This window comes from Podarcis liolepis (genome assembly GCF_965112155.1).
Source record: "Podarcis liolepis genome assembly, chromosome: 9".
Classification (NCBI taxonomy): domain Eukaryota; kingdom Metazoa; phylum Chordata; class Lepidosauria; order Squamata; family Lacertidae; genus Podarcis; species Podarcis liolepis.
The window spans coordinates 42,459,278-42,477,272 of NC_139564.1; positions in this window are offsets into that span (position 1 = coordinate 42,459,278).

The following is a 17,995-nucleotide window of genomic DNA, read 5'->3' on the forward strand; positions in this document are numbered from 1 at the left end:
CTCCAGATTGGATTATTGTAACTCGCTCTACGTGGGGCTGCCCTTGAGACTGACCCAGAAACTCCAGCGGGTGCAGAATGCCGCGGCGAGACTCCTTATGGGGTCTTCGCTGCGAGATCACATTCATCCGGTGCTACACCAGCTGCACTGGCTCCCGGTGGAGTACAGGATCAGATTTAAGGTGCTGGTTTTAACCTTTAAAGCCCTATACGGCCTAGGACCCTCGTACCTACGGGACCGCCTCTCCTGGTATGCCCCACAGAGAAACTTACGGTCTTCAAATAAAAACATCTTGAAGGTCCCAGGCCACAGAGAAGTTAGGCTGGCCTCAACTAGAGCCAGGGCTTTTTCGGCTGTGGCTCCGATCTGGTGGAACACTCTGTCACAAGAGACCAGGGCCCTGCGGGACTTGACATCTTTCCGCAGGGCCTGCAAGACAGAGTTGTTCCGCCAGGCCTTTGGCCAGGGCACAGCCTGACTCCCTCCCTCGGCAATCTTCGCGGAGCTCTGGCCCAATGGTTGCCAGTGGCCTGAATTAATTAATTTTACAATGAATGATTTTAGAGTGTTGTTTATGTTATACTTTTATACTGTTTTATTGTTGTTAGCCGCCCTGAGCCCGGCTTCGGCTGGGGAGGGCGGGATATAAATAAAATTTATTATTATTATTATTATTAGTTTTCTTGGTGTTAGGTACCACCTGTAGGTGAGTTTCAGTGTGAGTTCTTTTCTTTTCATTGATATGGATTTAAAGGGGGTTTACACCACATTCTGGTCCATTGAGTGGGGTTAATCTCGTAGCCTATGTCATTCTCCCATTGTTTTTTGATTGTGTCTAGGGGGTTTGTGAGATTTTGGAGTAGTATTTTGTATATTGCGGATACCGTCCCTTTACCGTTTCCCTTTGTTGTTAGGAGGAGGTTTTCGAAGGTTGTCAGGGGCCTAGTTGCTGCTGATTTTAGGAACCATTGTTCTAATAAATGTAACTTCATGTTCCTCTTTCTGAAACTAAATAACAAAATAGAAGTTAATTTCTTTATTTATATCCTCCAATAAAAAATCATGGAGGAAGAGCCAATTGCTAAGTGATAGAGCATCTGCTTTGCATGCAGAAGTTTCCAGGTTCAGTCCTTGGCATCTCCTGGTAGAGCTGGGGAAGATTCTTGTCTGAAAATTTGGAGAGGACATGTCAGTCAGTGGAAACAATGTAAGGCAGCTTCCTATCTTCCTGTTTTTCATGGCCTTCTCCACCACCACCAAAAAGTGTTACTTCTATTCAGTAGCTGCTTAGGTTGACAGGGTGATTTGATGAGGTGAAAGAGATGCCCCAGTATTTTGTAGCATGGAATAGATGCATATATTGTAGAGCCATGCTAGCAAAGTACCCCAGCTTCTGTCATGGAATAAGTGCCCTTGAGATGTCCACAAGCATCAGCCAAGTGATGAAGACGTTGCCAGTCAACTCTAGGAGGCTAATTGGTATGGATATATTTCAAAGGACAATGAAACAGATTCAATTACCAGTACTTGATATATGTTTGTCTGTTTTTGAGGGCTAGCAGGAATGCACAAAAATTATTTATTGATGCCATATGGTGTCTTAGCAAATGATGGACTAATTAGGCTTAATGAATTTCATAAAAAAACAACAGCTTTTGTCTTTGAGAAGGCCTTTAGGATTTGTAGAACTTTTCTACAATCCACACCATCTTCTTCCTGCATATTTATTTATGGGACTCCTATGTTTAGAATTATAGGTAGGCCTATTAAACTGTGTCCGTAATAGGTAGGCCTATTAAGCTAGTTCAAGTGAAACCCAGAATTTAAAAGGATTGGTTGTGCCACTCCTTTTGTCTTGATCTGAGTGCCTGATGTTTGGAACTGTGACTAACTTGTTCAAGTAAAGTAGCAGTTTGTCTGACCAACTTTGGCCCCATGAAGAATGACCCTAGGACTTTTCACTCCTTGCCTTGGTTGGTTTTACCTTACCCTGGTCATGGCCAGTGGTGAAGCGGTAAATTCTTCAATGTTCATCATGGCAGGCCCCCTAGCCATGCTCCTTAGTCCATAGCCATGGTCACATGAACCAATTTATTAGGTTCAGCATAACTGTAATCTTATGGCTAATTTCCTAGATAAACGCCACTAAGCTCAGTGATGCTTATCTCAGTTTTGACTGTGTGGGTTCGACTTGTAAAATATGGTGAGCTTTAACAAAAGCTAAATACAGATGTTAGCTTTTAATTAGAAATGCAAGAAAAGATGCAAAAAGGTTACAGGCTCCTTTGGGAGGAAAGGCAGGATATATGAATTTAATAAAATAATATTTAAATGGCTAGAATGAAGTAGAAAAAAGCAGCCCCTACTTGATTATTTTCCTCATACTATGTCACAAATTAACTTGAAAGCCTCTTTTTCACCTCTTTCACTGGTGTGCTGCTCCTGGTCTGAAAACATCTGAGAACTATAACTCTGTAAGTTTCTGCTTAGAGGGTATAGTAGTTGACCACAACTAGCAGGTGTAGTGCAGGCATGGAGAAAAGGAGGACATTGTTGAACACCTCTGTGGCATTATGATGAAGGGGAAATACAAAAGCCAACTCTCAAAGGTGAACTTAAATAGCTCCCACAGATGGTTTTGTTGTCCTCAAAGGCTGGGTAGCTGGTAGATGCTACCTGGAGCTACTCTACTTTCATCAAAGGACTGGCAGTGATCAACAGGGGCCATGTAATGCTTGAACTGATGATGGGAACTAGAGTTGGTTTGAAAGCAATTTTCAAATATTTAATGCAGGCATGTCCAACTTTCAAGAGACTGAGAAGTACTCCCACTATTAAAAAAACCTAACAGTGATCTACCAGAGTTGTTGAGATTTTTTTAGGAAGTCAATGTTGTCAAGGAAGCTGCTGAGGGGGGGGGGGTCCTGCAATCTACCACAGACACCCCACAATCTACCAGTAAATCACGATCTACCTGTTGGACATCCCTGATGTAGTGTGTGTGTGTGTGTGTGTGTGTGTGTGTGTGTGTGTGTTATTTGTATGGTTTGATTATATATCTCTCTCTATATATATCTATATCTATATAGATATAGATATATATTCATTCTCATACTTATTGATATTGGGTAGCATTCTAGGAACTCATCTCATCAGCAGAAGGATTACCACAAATTACCACAATGGGAATTCCCCCAGCCTTCCCACTCACATATCTCATGCCCTCCCCAAATCTGCTCCACAGGGTTGGGGAAATCCCTAGAACAGATATAGGCCAGGGAAGGGGCAGGGTAGAAGGGGAAAGTTTGGTTGCACAAACAGAAATACTTGCACAGAAAGAACTGATTGCTTAGTGTTATGCTGAGTATAGCCCATTATGATGATTTATAATTGTTTCTAATGTGTTAAAAACTTATTGCTCATTTGATATGTGGTGAGCCACTTTGGGTACAATTTTGTGGAAAGGGGGCATGTGACAGAGGATGATGATTTTCACCCCAAAACAAACAAGCTCCAAATTAGCCACGTTTCCTCCAGTACATGCAGTTTTAAACATTTGTTTTTTGGGTGTGTGTGTGTTGAAGAACTGTTTTTCAAAATTCAATAAGTGCAAATGTCAATGGATTGCTGCATTTTGGTTCATGTAGTGTTTCAGGAAGTGAGAATTACTTATGTTCACGTAAAAATGCAATGCCTTTTCTCCCTGTTATCAGCCCATGGAACTTAAAGGCTTGAAATGAGAGCGGCTTGGTGGTTTCTATCCAAAGCAGTGTCCTGTTCAATTTTTAAATAGTGAATCAACTAGCAAAAAATGCAAAAGGTGCCAAAGGGGTAGAGTATGTCTCAGAGTGTGCTCTATTGGAGTATGTCTCATATGGTTAGCTTACAGTTTGTTTTTGTTTTTATCTCTTAAGTTTAAATGTGGGGAGGAGGGGAACACAAGGCACATGTCTCCTCTGAAGCCTGAAATTATCTAGATACAGAAACCACAGTAACCAGTGGTCTCAAGCAATAAGGCTTCCATCACACTTGGCAGCCTCTAAATTTGCTCACAGAACTTGAACTTGAGATGGAAATTTCTGCCAGCCACCCAGCAATTTTACACAAAGTCAACTCCAGATAAACTGAAGTTCTTCAGTAATGCACAAAAAACTTTCGGTTCTGCAGCAATGGGTAAACCTGAGCACATTTGAACCTACCAAGACTAGTTCAGATGCCCTGAAATAAACAAACAAACATGGAAATGTTAGTAAATTCAGCATGAAATCTGACATTTAGATTGCAGTTTAATATGAAGTATTTTCAAAAGACAGCAGAGCAGGCAGAGCCAAAGAAGAAAATACTAAATGAGTTTAGAGAAAGGTCAAGACTGAGAAAGTAAGTTGCATAGAGGGATGGAACAGTGAACAAAAATGTCTGACTGCTGGCAGTTGGAAGATATATGTGATAAATTATGAATTTCCCCATAATGCATTGTTTCTCAGAGTGAGAGATTTAGATACAGTTCCCCAACTGGGAGCCAAGACTAGCAAATGTTGATTTATGGTTTGACATTAGAATAGATTCTAGAGAAAATGAAGATGTGTATTAAATGACTACTCTGTATCAAAAATAATAGAAAAGTGATTTAAAATGGCAATAATTTTAATTGTCCAAAGCTTAGAGATTGTAATCTTCCTTTCAAAATATTAAGTATGATTCCTTTCAAAATATTAAGCAGGTAAGGCTGTTTGATTAAGGGAACCTTTCTGCCTAGTCATGTCTCTGACTGATTTATGGCAAGTCTAAAGTAGGACAGGATCCATTTAAATGGAATCTGTAGATCAGCCTTCCCTAACCTGGTGCTCCCCACATGTTTTGGTTTACAGCTCCCATCAGCCTCAGTCCACATGACCAATAGTCAGAGATGCTGAGATTTGTTGTCCAAAGTTGATCTAGACATGCCCAGAGTCAAGCAGCAGGGTGGCAGGCAGGCAGGAGAAGCAAATATGAGTGAGAAGGAGAAACCGTGAAAAAGTGGGACCTAATAGGTAGCTGTATCTTCATGGAAGGAAGTACGGGAGTGCCTTTTCCACCAGGCCTCTCCTCCTTCCTGACCCCAAAGCAGCACTGTGCAGGATCTGATCCTCCCACTCAACAGCTGCTAAATGGGAGGATTCTATTCAGTATGGTGCTGTTCCTTCACAAGTGGCTTCCCTCAGGGCAGCTTAGGGTGAATAGGCTCCATCCAGGACCCACGGATTGGGACTACAAGGCCACCTGGGTGTGTGTTTCTATGCACAGCCCTACTGTGGCAAACAATGGTTATCAGAATCCCTCTGAAATGCTTTAAGAGTTGCAGCATTCATATCTGAAAATAAAAGTTTACTGTCTATTTTTGAATACCAGGCAACACAAGAGTATTTTGAGCTATACTGGTCAAGTGGGAAAGATGACATTATTATAGCTATCACTATCATGCAACAAAAACATTGCACTTGATAATTTATTGGACTTGTTGCAGCATTGCCATGAAAGAAGTCAGGAAAACAAACTCTTTTTACCTATTTGTTCCTTAGTATTTTTTAAAAATGTTTTGCTATAGATCTCGCTGATGTGTCATCATTTCAATGCACTGCCATAGGCAATGATGACTAAACTCAGTTTCAGAGATGTTAGATGTAGAGGTGGAAGAACAATTTAAAAATCTTGAGCACAGCCAGGCGATATGAAACTCACTTTATCAACTTCCATTCATCAGTTAAAGAGACATGAGATTACCTCCAGGGATGCTTGAGGAATTAGATGTTTGCAAATTCTGATATAAACAGGCCTGATCCACACATCCTGGAGGAATCTGCTGATGGGAAGTTAGTCATTCACCACATTTAGTACTTCCTAAAAGTTCGAGTTCAGTTCTTGACTTTTTTAAAAAAATGTATGAAGTATATTAAATCAATAAAATGTTTTTTGACTGCTATGGGACAGCCCATAATATTTTCCCGTGGCAATAGGCATAGAATACCATGCCTTGTGAAAGCCGCTATCAAATCTGTATTAAAAATATGTTAAAGGGTTGACATTTGAATTTATTTTGCTGGTGAATGTTATTACATAGAAACTATCCACATTACATTCAGCTAATCAGAAGCACATCTGCAACTCAAGAGAAATTTCTGCTATCATTGAAGGTCACATAATTATGGTCAAGCTAACTTCATGCAATTTTAAACAGTAATGCTTTTCAATAAATGGCAAATAAAAAAAGAAAATGGTCTTCCTTTCTTTCAATATTTCCTGTGTCATTGCTTCTGATCTGTGGGCTATTCCTAGCTGACCTTCAGCTCCCAGACCAGCACTTCATGTTTTCTTCTTTTAAAATGGGCAGAAAGATCTTTGGAGTACAATATGCTTTACACCAGAGTCTGGGAGCTGAGCCTTGGGGGCACCACAGGGGACACCACAACTTTGATTTAGAATGGAGTGCGATAAGCTGAGGGGCACCAAATTTTGGTGGTGTGTAGGACACCGCTGCTGAAATTTGAGATCCTAAGGTTTGCCACTGGGCCCTTCAACCAGCCTGGGCCTACACACTAGCATGTTGATAGCAACTGGTATCTGCAGAGTACATACTTTTCTGTTGGTGGAATTTACTACGTGATATGGAAGTAAGATACTACGTCACTTAGAGAATATTTGACAGGGGATTAGACAACCCCCTGAGGAATAGGTCTGTCAAGGGATGATAGTAAAGAACGTCCAGATGAGAAGTGTTCAACTGAATACCAGTTCTTGGCAGTATCAGAAAGGTCTACATGCACAGGCCCTTCTTGTGGGCTTTCTCAAAAATCTGGCCAGCTAAGGTAGGGGAAAAGATCCTGGATTAGGAGGACCTTTGGTCTAACCCAGAATAACTTTTCTTATGTTCTGATGTCTGTGCACATTTACTGAGCTTCAGTCATAGCCAACATTTATAAATCACTTTGCCTGCTTAGTCCTTTTAAGTTGGAGATCTGGAAGCAGTGTATCTCACCACACCACCTATAAGCCTGATCCTGCCCACTTTCACTGATATCTTCTCTTATGAATTCTGTGTGGCTTCGATAATACTATTAGTTGCATTCCTGAAATCCAATGTTGCATCTGCTTAAGTGTGTACACCAACAAGTTCTGACAAACTTCAGCACACCAGAGTTAAAGGATCGTACTAGAATAATCTTGTTATTATTCTTGCTATTTTACAGCCCTTTATTTTGAGCAAAAATTATTGACTCAAAGGGAATCCCCCAATTACCTTTTATTACACTGCATTCTTTTATTTCTAGCAATAAATATTAGATAATTAACTTGCCAGATTTTGTCTGGAAGGATTTCAATTCTCAAGGAGCAATGTTAAATAGCTTTAAAGGTGCTGAGAGTGTACATCTCACACAGAGCTTTAGTGGTTGCTATTAAGAGGTCATGCGTTCTGGAAGGGATTATAATGGAATCAACAATCCATAAATAGTCTAAAAAGAGTGGGTAGAATATGATCCCCTGAGGTCTTGAAAACAAACAATGTCTTCATAATATTGCTGTCTAAATTCAGAAAGGATAATATTTTTTGTTATATTTATGTCTCATTCTGAATTGTCTCCTACATCTCATAACCTGAACTTTGTAATATGGAAGCAAGGGGTGAATACAAACGATCATATGCTAAGCAAGGTGTGGATCAACATGCTGGCCCCTTGATGTTGCTGAACTACAATTCCCAATGTCTGGGGTTCATGAAAGTCAAGTCCAACACCTGGGGGATGCACGGGGTTGGCTAAGTGATAACAACATGGATCTATGTAAGCTACCATCTTGTCAGGTGCTGAGGACAATGCTAACATCCTAGGAAGTGATGGACTGATAATATATTCCTTACCTGGAAAAATGAAGTAAGGGTACTACCTACCTCACCAACTGATTGCATACATGCTGTAATAAGTTTGCACATGGCGTAAGGTCATCTCTGTTTCCCCAAGCAACAGCACCAACTTCAGCATAGAGGGACACATGATAACCATATGACTGCCGATGGGTCTGACCAGCTTACAATCAATGTACCATTCCTAGTTTTGATACAGTTTTCACAGATGGGTGGCAAATGAGAATTAATGTGTGTGGTTATGATTTGGCATTGGTCTAATACGAACAGAGCTGAGCTAATGAGTTTCAGTTTACATGTTTAAGGTTGAACAAGCATGAAAACTTCTCAAAAAACCAGGAATATTTCTCTAGTGTTTGTCAAGGTGATGGGATATTTAATACAGCTCATTTAATGCCTCCAAAGGCTGATTTTTAAGTCTCCAGAAAAGGATCCTTGCCAGTTCACCTACACCTTAGGCAGAATCCTTTTTACACCCTTTGTCTACAAAACCTCCTATCAGTCCAATCATTGCATAAAGCACCATATAGGCTTGTGAACTGGTGAATCACTGGAGCAGCTGTGAGGCAGCCTTCCGTACCAATCTGTGCTGTGCTTTGGCCTGTAGTGGCCAAATAGCATACTGTGACTTTGTCTGCCTATCCAAACCACATAACCCAAGGAACCAATAAGGGCCCTTCTGGCAATATATAAGTGCTACATTGTTAGTCCCTCAGTTTGAGCAACTCTTAGCCCAGGGGAGGCAAATATGATGTCTTCCAGATGTTTTCAAGCTACAACTCCCATCATCCCTGACTGTTGGCCATGCTGGCTGGGGCAACAAAATCATGGTACTGGAGTTCTAGCCCAAAACATCTGGAAAGCACCATGTTGGCTACCCCATTTTAGCCAATCCTAAAACCCCCCCAGCCTATCTCAAAGATGGCTGGCCTGAATGAATTATGCCATTTCCCTGTAAGTTTACTCAGCAACTAAGTTTACTCAGAGTAGATCCATTGAAATTAATGAACATGGTTTCAATAGGTCTACTCTGAGTAAACAGGTTTTTTTTCTAGTAAGAAAAAGGTCTCACAACAAAATATTCAACTTTTTCTCAACAGTGTTCCCATTGAATATTAAGCTAAAAATATGCAGTGCGTTGGGTTGAGTATAACTTTCAGATTGCATTCCTACTTGTCTGCATGGTTGAACTCATAATGATTGGAACCATATGGTGCTACAAATGTACTTTCTTCCATCCTTCCTTTCTTTCCAAGGTGTTGAGTGCTCAAGGATGATCTGAAGGATTCTAAGTGGACATGTTGATAAGCAGGGCTGTTTATGTTTTTTTGTTTTTAAAAAATAATGCTGGAGGTTAATTAATCAAGAATTAATTTTCATGTCTATTATAGAATAATTGGTAGGCTGGAAGAAATTGACGGGCACCCATCTGTACCATGCCACTTTCCTATGAAGATGTTTTTGGGGAAATAAATCAGTGCCAACGATAATAACCTGTAGGCATAAGCAGCTTTCTGATTAATATGTGGAATACAAACCTAAGGAAAACAATCTTGAATAAAGTATTGCTTTCCAACTGAATACTATATTGGATTGCAATGAACAGACATGAACTTGTAAAAGAGATTTGACAAAGGATATGAGCCTTGTCTGTTCTCAAGGAAACATTTCAAATGCCAGCTCTTTTCCACTGGCATAAAATATATTTGCCGTTTTCTTTTTTTTGTGAGAAGTGGGGAGAAATGGTCTGCTTCCACATAACAAACTATGATTTTCCACAGCAGAAAGGGGATAAGCAAAATTAGTCACACACAAAAGAAGCACGGTGACATCCAATTAAATATATTCCTAAGCTTTCTAGAGATATTGTGGATGAGTTCCCCCAATTCACCATCCCATTTACAGGGGATGAGTTAGTGCAGGGCATTTTGCCAGTTTTGAGGAGTGAAGAGAAAATCAAATTGCCCCAAAGATGGGGGAACCTATAGCCCTCCAAGGGTTATTTGACTACATCTCCATGTGGCGTGGTCTTCCAGTGGAATGCTCTGCCAACATATCTGAGATGTCTCACCAGTGGTGGTATTATTACAATGATAGCTTATGTTTCATTCCACACCTTGAAATGAGGCAGCACTGCAGAGCTTCTGACGAATCCTATAGCCCAGCGGTTCTCAACCTGTGGGTCCCCAGATGTTGTTGGAATACAACTCCCATAATCCCTGAGCTCTGGCCTTGCTAGCTAGGGGTGATGGGAGTTGTAGTTAAACATCTGGGGACCCTCAGGTTGAGAAAGGCTACTATAGCCCATCACCCAGTGTGTCTTTGATATAGGATGGAACCCTCAGCAAGCATGCTACAGTGGTTTATAGCCTTTAAACAACAGAATAAGAAGGAGTGGGTAGTTAGTTGTTACTGTTGCTTGTAGAGATTACATATTCTTTCTCCCTATCCTGTCCTTGTATTGCCAAGTTCAAGGGTACACTGTGCCCCAGAAAATTCAGTGCACTGTACTGAATATAAGTTTACATATTTTGTAAACATGATGGAATTTGAAAGGCTAGGAGGGATGCGCTTAATTAAAGTCAGTAAATTACAATTTTCTCTCATGCTTCAGAAAGCAAAGAGAAAAAAGAGAAAAAAGAGAAAAAGACAGACTGTGTTTTGATCTTCTCAATGTTATATGGATATTGTAGGACATTCTATCCTCATTTGGATAGTAGATCCAAATAAAAGGCAATGGAACATGACTTAATTATTGAGAGTGAAATAAAATGTTTTTATCTTAGTGCTAAAATCAAATTATTTACTTTTCTTGAGACAGTAGCATGATATGCAACTACGTGTGTGTGTGTGCGCGCATGCGTGCGTGCGTGCGTGCATGCTTATGTTTGTGTAGGCAGTGGTAAACTGCGTGAGAAAAGGACAGATTGTACACTCCACCCCACCCAAACCATTTGCATTAAACATAATAAGGGAGTATAGAAAACATTACACTGTTTTGATCTGTCTGGCCCAAGTTCATTTTGATTTATGCAGGAATATAGATTCCGGTAACTATTGCTCCAGTCTGTATTTAAAATATTTAGAGATTTTAATTGGAAATTTGTTTTCATAAATTATTGATGCCTCAGTATAATTTGCAATGAACCTATGGTGGATTTTTGTTGCAACAAAAATGAACACAGGAACGCATTGGAACAGAACTATTTCTTGATTTTGATAGAAGCTGGAGTTCCAGTGCTTTTCCTGAGACATCGTGGGTTGAATCCAGACTAAGGTTGCAAGCCTAGCTCCACTTACTTGGGAGTAAGATCCACTAAATGTAAAGGGTCTTACCTCTGAATAGACACAGTCTAAGTTAGTTGCACTTGATTCCCATTGAAATCAATGGGACTCCAATCATGATTAACTTTTCACAATGATTTAAACTGGGCCTCAAGCCAATCAACTCAGTTAAAATTCCACCCAATGTCTATATTTCATACAATGAAATACAGCAGTGGAGACAGCTGGGAATGATTTGATGGAATATTAAACATAACAATACCTTGTTTGCCACTGTGTCACACAGTGATAAACCTGTGGTAAGTACATTTGTCTGATCTGAACCTTGGTTAATCTTGTGGGCCTAGAGGACACAGAAACCTTCTGAATAGCATTTGAGTAACTGCATTTCAAAAAAGAAAACCCACCTTAAGCCTATGCTCATATATGAGGGGCCTTTTTTTTTGCTAAAGGTGAGGAAAATGATGCAGATGGCAGCTAAAGCCTGAATGTGTCAAGGTTGCCAGGTAACTGACTAGAGAGATGTTCCAGAGAGAGCAGTTCAAATGAAGGAAATTCAGCAGAAATAATATCACTCTAGGAAGGTGTAAGGGAAGTCATTAATGCATTCTGCAATCCTTTTAATTTAATCAATTTAATGCCATTTTTTAAAAGGATATATAGTTGTGTCATCCTTCTCAGGCAAGGTCTTCTGCTTGAAGAAAAGAACCTTCTGCCCCCTCTCCTCTGTTCTGGGGTTTCTAGAGGGGGGGGGATAGAGGATGCAGGGAAAACACACAAAAAGGAGAGGGAAGGAAGCTCCATTGCTCACTGGAAGTCCTTGAGTAAATGGGATGACTTCATTTGATAGAACCCATTACAGTGGTACCTCGGGTTAAGAACTTAATTCATTCTGGAGGTCCGTTCTTAACCTGAGACGGTTCTTAACCTGAGGTACCACTTTAGCTAATGGGGCCTCCCGCTGCCGCCACACTGCCGCCACACCATTTCTGTTCTCATCCTGAAGCAAAGTTCTTAACCCGAAGTAATATTTCTGGGTTAGTGGAGTCTGTAACCTGAAGCGTCTGTAACCCAAGGTACTGCTGTATTTGAATTCTAGACCTTTAATGTAAGTCTGAGTAGAAATACCCTTATCCTCAACCCAATCTGGACTCTGGTCTAGGTCCACATTATGCCATTTGCTGTACTATTGCCTATTTTTGGAATTGTTGTGTGTGCCCTCCCCCCCAGATGCTTTCTTTAGGCAGTGGATTGAGACAGTGGGGATCTTCAAGTACCTTTGAGTTCCGTGATTTTTTTCCCCCATCTGTCGGAAATGTGGGTGGTATGCTTGAAAGAAGGGGTAGTAAATGGCTGTAAATGTTATTCTAATTGAAAAATTCTGGTTATAGGCGGAGGAATTCCTGATTCTCTTATTGGACTCATTGGGAAACTGAAATGAATGGAAAAGGTGAAATATGGAAAAATCAATCAAACAGAAAAAGAGAATACCATTCTAATTATTGTTTTTAAAGGAAAAGGGGTTTTTTTAAAAAAAAATTGAAATGTGTAAATCAGTGACACTCTTTCCCACCTACCCTACAAGGAAGGACAGACTGGAAGATGGTCGGTTGGCATCCATCTGTCATAGGAGACAATGGAGGAGTGTGACTTTGGGGATGAAGTCAAACCATTGGAGAGTTACAGCACCTACTGTGTGGCTGTAATTATTGATACATGTTTGTTGCAGCTGGGGCAGAATGAAGGCAGCCAATTTTGCTGATGCAGGTATACCATGATGTTTCTTCTTTCAGTGCTCCTCCTAGTGTGCATTCCTCCTCTGGTCACTGCTGTGGATACATAACCTGGTTGTCTCCAGGTGCTGTGGTTATCTGCAAGGGATTCCCACACAACTGGAAGACACCTTTCTGGTTATTTGAACATGAGGGCTGCCACCACCACATTTTTTTACATTTAATTTGAACACATGGAAATTCAGACTTATGAGGAAGAGGCAGACCTGAGGCACCTCCTAGTAATCAAACAGTGTTTAACAAGAGCAGTCAGATATTTTATCAACTCTAGGGGTGTGTCTGTCTGTCTGTGTGTGTCTCTGTGTGTGGTCAGGTCACTTAAACAATAAAAACAATCTGTTAATACTTACTTAACACATATATTAGCATAAGCAGTCCATATGCCCAAATAGATATCCAAATGAGTTTTACAATTATAAGATGTGTTTTGAAATTCAGAAAGAGAAGTGAGATCTTCAGATCACTGAGTAATAGATGGTAAGAGTTTATCCTTCCTGCCTTGAAGTTTAAGTCTCTTTGCAACCATGAAGACTTGCAGGATCTATATTAATTGCCCATCCAACCACAGATATCTAATTCAAGATACTTTCATTAAAGGAGTAAATGTGAAAGAGAAAGCAATATTGCATAAAAAGAATATAATTTTCCAACCAAACAATTTGCTAACATGGTCTCTGAATTAGCTCAGTAACATACATGAAGTAGAATCCGTTTTCTGTTGTACAGAGGAATGCATGGCCTCTCCTGAGGCTGATGTGAACAAGCGCAGTACCCCCAGGCAGTGGAGGCAAAAGTTGTGTGCACATTACTGTTTATTGTGGCTGCAGCGTGCTTCCACCGCAGGTGTTTGAAGCCGTGTAGACATGATGTTAACCGCAATCCATATTTATCCTGTAGTTTCTTGAGAAATACTGTTGTTTGAAGTGTTTCCCCTCAAACTAGCTTCTTTCTGATTTGAAAACGTAAGCCACATCCACTGTGATGTGTACATTTGAGGAAGCCATTGTGCATGTGCAGATGAATGGGAGCTAGAGGAGTTGCAGGCACAGGAAAACTAAGGGGGAAATGCACTTTGAGTGAAGAGCCCTCTTTCTTTTTTCTGGTGTGTACAGCAATGTGCAAATGTGATTTGCAAGGTAGCTGGGGAGGGGGAGACCTTGCTGCATTTTAAGCCACTAATCCGTACATAGATCTGAACCCTTAATGGTCCATAGCTCACTTGGAACAGGAGCAAATGGGCAACCAATGTTGATCTCTGAGCATAGATGTTATATGCTGACAGGGTCTCACGCCTGTCAGCAACTGTGCTGCAGCATTCTGCACTAGATCAAATGCAAGACACTAGACACATACAGTAGTCTAATCTAGAAACCATCAGTGCCTGAACCACTGGGGTCAAGCTCTTCCAGTCCAGGAAGTGTCAATAAGGCAGGTTCCCATTAAGATATGAACAAAATAAACTTCCCCTCCATCCTAGTTCATAGTCCTATCATTTATCTATAGACTGGGGTGCCAAGAGTTGAGACATGAGACATTTTCTGCATTCATTTGCAATTTTACGCCTCTTCAACACTGAGGACTCACCTCCTTCTAAGACAAGATTCTTAAAAACAAAGCAACAAATATTATAATACTAGACTGTATTTGAGCAAGCCAACCTGTGAAACAATATATTTCTCCTTTGGCATATGCAAAATCTGTGTGCAGCTGATTTCATTTACTAAATAGAACTCTGGGTTTTCAGCTTCACTTATATACATGCAGCCCTGTTCTTTCAGTTATTTCTCTCCCCCCCCCCCTAATTTCAAGTCTTTGCACCTTTTTGAGAACCTGTGAATAGCATAGGAGGAAGCCTTTAATATATTAAACCTCCCCACCAAACACACACACACTTTAAGTGTAGAATTCTATTGTTATGCCCTGGCTGTCAAGGTGTATCTCAGCAGTTTGCCTCATTGATCTTTTTCTCTTTGTTTCATTGTATCTATGTGAAACCTGATGTACAGCTAATAACAATGTCTCTTTTCAAAGGTTACTGTTCCACTTACATTAGCAGTGTGCAAATCTCCCAGTTTTCAGCAGTACCAGTGACAGGAGTTAATTTCATTCCCATTAAAAGGCATAATTGTTACAGCATCGTGCATTGCTAGGGCCCTGGCACACAGCTTCCAATAAAACGCAGAAAATTGTCGCTTTTGGTTACATTTAAGGCTTCAATCTATGCTGACCTTTTTCTATATTCTAAATAGATATGGCAGCTAAAGGCTTTGCAGATCTGTCTAGTTAGAGACCAAATCTAGTTAAAGATCCAGGTCATATGTTCATTTTTCTGTGGTGTTGGGGCACTACTAAAAAAGGGGATAGTTTGGAGGTTCATGACAGAATAGGACCATGTGCTTGCTCCATTAAAAAGGACCAGCTGGATCTTAATATGATGTCATGCAGCCCAATATCTAAAGATCAAATAGGCAGAACCTTGAAGAGACACTGGGCTAGAACTTCTAGATCACCTCACCAGGAGTTTTTCAGGATGTCCGAGCTGGGTCTGAACTAACAGTTTCTGACCAGGAAAGGGGTCTCGTGGTCATGGTGGATAGCATAATTAAAACATTGACTAGTGTATGGCAGATATGGGGGACAGGGAATCCAAGTTAGGAATCCTTAGGAAATAGTTGGAAAATAAAACTTCCAATATTGTATTGCCTAAGGATGGATTTTTTTTTTTTTGGCAGATCTCATTGGTGGGCTTATCTACACTGATTTTCCATCTAATTCTCATCTCCTTGATCTCACTGAGAAGCATTTTTTTAAAAATACCAGTTCTGCTAAAATGAATGCTTTCTGCCTATTATATGCACTCAGACACACATTATTATACATATACATATAATAGTGTGCTTTAAGAGGTGAAAAATCTAAACAATTGCCTTAGAAGAGCCTATTTAACCTTATATTACTGCGTCAGAGTTGACAACAAGAACAATTTTAACCACGTTCCTTCCCATAATACTTCATGGTTCTTTCCCCTCTTAGGTCAGGAATATGTGGTGTAGTTAAGGAACATGGTTATCTGGTTATTTTTCACAACCAAAAGTGTTTCTTTAAATTGTTGCAGCAGCCGCAGAGACCACCCATTGTATAATTTGACTGTTTTAGACCACTAGTTGTAAAATTCACATTTTCTGGTGTTTTTGTTCCAGTCTTTGTCACATAGCCGAGATCTAAATTTGTGTTACCACCCTGAGGACTATACTCATGATCCTCCCCTATGCATTCAGTGATCTAATGGGTGTGGGGAGAAATGGGACCACATCCACTCTTTCGCCTCAATCATCATGTATCCCATTGAGCCATCTCCAGTGTTTGTGCATTCTTAAAACTAAACCCATGCACATATGGCTGTGTGTTCCTAGGCACTCCATGTGATTGGGAATCCAGAACAACCAGGATAAATGTATTTACACACCTGTGGGCTCTTATAAATGAAAGTTCAAGTCACAACTCCCATATGGTATCCAAGCATCAATCTGTAAACCGCAGGAGCCCCACAAGATAGATGCATTTGCCAAGTAGCCAAGCCTTGAGATAATTAAAACAGTACATGCTCAGAAACAGATGGCCCTGTATCTAACAGCAGATGAGAAAACCTTATATGATCTGTAGGGAGCAATGCTGGCAGCAAATAGTGGATGATTAATAAGCTATCAATATTCTGGTAAACATCTCCTTTCTTTACTTTAAAAGGCATCATTACTATTTATATGATATGGTCATCTACCCTGCCAATGCACCTCTGAATACTTCTTTCATCTGGATCCTAAAAGTATCTGATGCTCAAAAACTTGCTGTGCACATCTATTTAGAAACGAGTACCATTGCAATACAAAGGGGCTTACTCTTTCAAAAGTGTGATGATGATTTATTACATTTATATCTCACCTTTCTTCCAATGAGTCCAAGATGGTCTAGGATCTGGACTAAACTGGACTTTCTTCCACTCTTCCTACATCATGTCCCAACTCCACACATTTCTTTCCACTTCAACATGACACTTATTGGTACAGATCAAGTTATGGCACTGTAACTCCTAACTGCCTTATCCAACTGACAGAATTTAATTATATGATTGCCATGTGGGGCTGAGTTTTTGTGCATCTTTCTTACATTGAAGAAAGGCCCACTGTGTCCAGTTCAGGACTGCATCCTCAGGCTGAAACCCTATGCACACTCAGAACATAGGGACACAGGTTGCTACCTTTTGTCACCTTCAGACTGTCACTATTTGGGGAAGGGATTCAATCACATACCAGACATCTAGGTTTGCACACGTAAAGTGAGTTAAAGTGCTCTGTCTAATGCAGGATTCCTCAACCTTAGCCCTCCAGATGTTTTGAGACTACAATTCTCATCATCCCTGACCACTGGTCCTGCTAGCTAGGGATCCTGGGAGTTGTAGGCCAAAAACATCTGGAGGGCCAAGGTTGGGGAAGCCTGGTCTAATGCAATAAATGCATAAAGGCTTTAAAATGGGCCTTTTTCTTTTTTTACATCTAGTAATGTGATGAGGTAATGCATCAAAAATGTGGGATGAATGAATGATCAACAGGAAGATGTATAAACACAGCACAAGCAAAGCATTATGAATGAGCATTGTTGCAGAACCTCCTCAAAAACATCAGAATGAATGCTGAACCAAGCCCAGACATAGTTGAACCTTGGCATAAGTTTTGTGCAAACAAATCAGGACGAATGCCCAACAAACAGATCATCTTAAACAGCCCTTATACCATATTAGTCAATGGTCAGTGACTGGGAAATGCTCTTCAGGGTGCCTGGTATGAGTTTCTCTTAGCCCTGACTACACAGGCCAGCAACTGAGCGTGGGGCCACCTGAAGGCAAATCATGGTTTACCACTCAGCTAGGACCCTTCCTCTTCATAGGGAATTAACATCTCTGAATCCAGTGAGACTTACTCTTATTTATTCAGCTCCAGAAATATACATGACATTCTGCCAAATTTCA